This window comes from Aplysia californica, unplaced genomic scaffold (genome assembly GCF_000002075.1).
Source record: "Aplysia californica isolate F4 #8 unplaced genomic scaffold, AplCal3.0 scaffold00521, whole genome shotgun sequence".
NCBI lineage: Eukaryota > Metazoa > Mollusca > Gastropoda > Aplysiida > Aplysiidae > Aplysia > Aplysia californica.
Window position 1 is genome coordinate 471,332 of NW_004797791.1, and position 1,191 is coordinate 472,522.

The 1,191-nt window shown below is 42.0% G+C and overlaps 1 protein-coding gene across 1 annotated transcript in view; it reads left to right on the forward strand.

Annotated features, from left to right (window-relative positions):
- Positions 1-92: 92 nt before the first annotated feature.
- Positions 93-1,191, forward strand: part of LOC101863371 — a gene marked incomplete at its 3' end in the record, with an annotated part of 38,723 nt that continues 37,624 nt past the window's right edge. Inside the window, 1 exon segment of the mRNA XM_035971848.1 lies at positions 93-372.

A 1,191-nucleotide genomic window follows, 5' to 3' on the forward strand; every position in this document is an offset into this window, starting at 1 on the left:
TTGTGTGTGTGTGTGTGTGTGTGTGTGTGTGTGTGTGTGTGTGTGTGTGTGTGTGTGTTTTCCACATAATACTAAGGCAGGTATTTATTTATTTCGGACATCAACGGTAATTTACGGCTACATGTGTAGAACGTCATGCAGATTATTTTGTTTACAGTGGAGATGAGAATTGTGTGGGGCTGAGACAGACAGTCTGTCAGTTCTTCGAAATTCTCCTGTCATTGATTGCTTTTGAGGATTTATTTTACTGGGCTGCAGGCAAGATGGATGTTATGATAGTCCCTTGCCGACTATTTCCTGACGCTTTTTCCCCCTGACATAGAATCTAAAACAATAATAGATCTATGCAACCGCTGTCAGCACCAGGCCAAGGTAAGAAAAATCATAAATGAATGACTGACTTTTAGATTAGAATCTAGATCTAGATCTAGATTAGATATCTAGATCTAGATTCTAGATCTACTTGTGAAAGGTTTCCACCGGCGCCACCAGGGTGGCTTCAAGATCAATTAGATCTGAATCTAGATTCTAGATCTAGATCTAGATGTAAATTCTAGAGTCCAGATGACGATGTAAATACCACTACCAGACCTGCCACTCATCCCGATTTAGTCGGGATATCCCGATTTTTTGCTCCAAATCTCAAGCATCCTGATTTTCCCGATTTCAATCGCCTGTATCCCGATTTTTTGTCCCAGTCTGCTGTTGTGTCGGATTTTTATTAAAACGTACTCTGCTTTCTCCTTTATCGCGGGAAGCACTCGTTGAACTTTTTGTCAGTAGGAACTCGGAGCACTATTTCCCGAAATATCGATGCCGCAATTAGTAGTTGACTCACCCCAAGTTGTGTGTGATCTTTGCCCGCACTCAGAATTCTCAGATGATAGCCTGGTAACTGTTACAATTTGGGACATACAAATAATCGATAATAATAATATTCGTAGTTCCGCTGTTACTTTCAAAATAAGCCTTGTCCGAGGTCTGGTAACTGTGCGTTCACACCAAACACTCGGACGAGCGACTGTCTTTCTAACCCTTACACAACTACATGTAACTGCGCTGACAAGACTAACTTACGGCCGATGTCGTTGCTTTAGTCTGAACGCATTATGAGGGATAAGAGATTTGTTGGTACAATTGGTCGGTCGGCCGCTGTTGTTATCCAAGAGTACTAGAAGTGGAACGACTGTC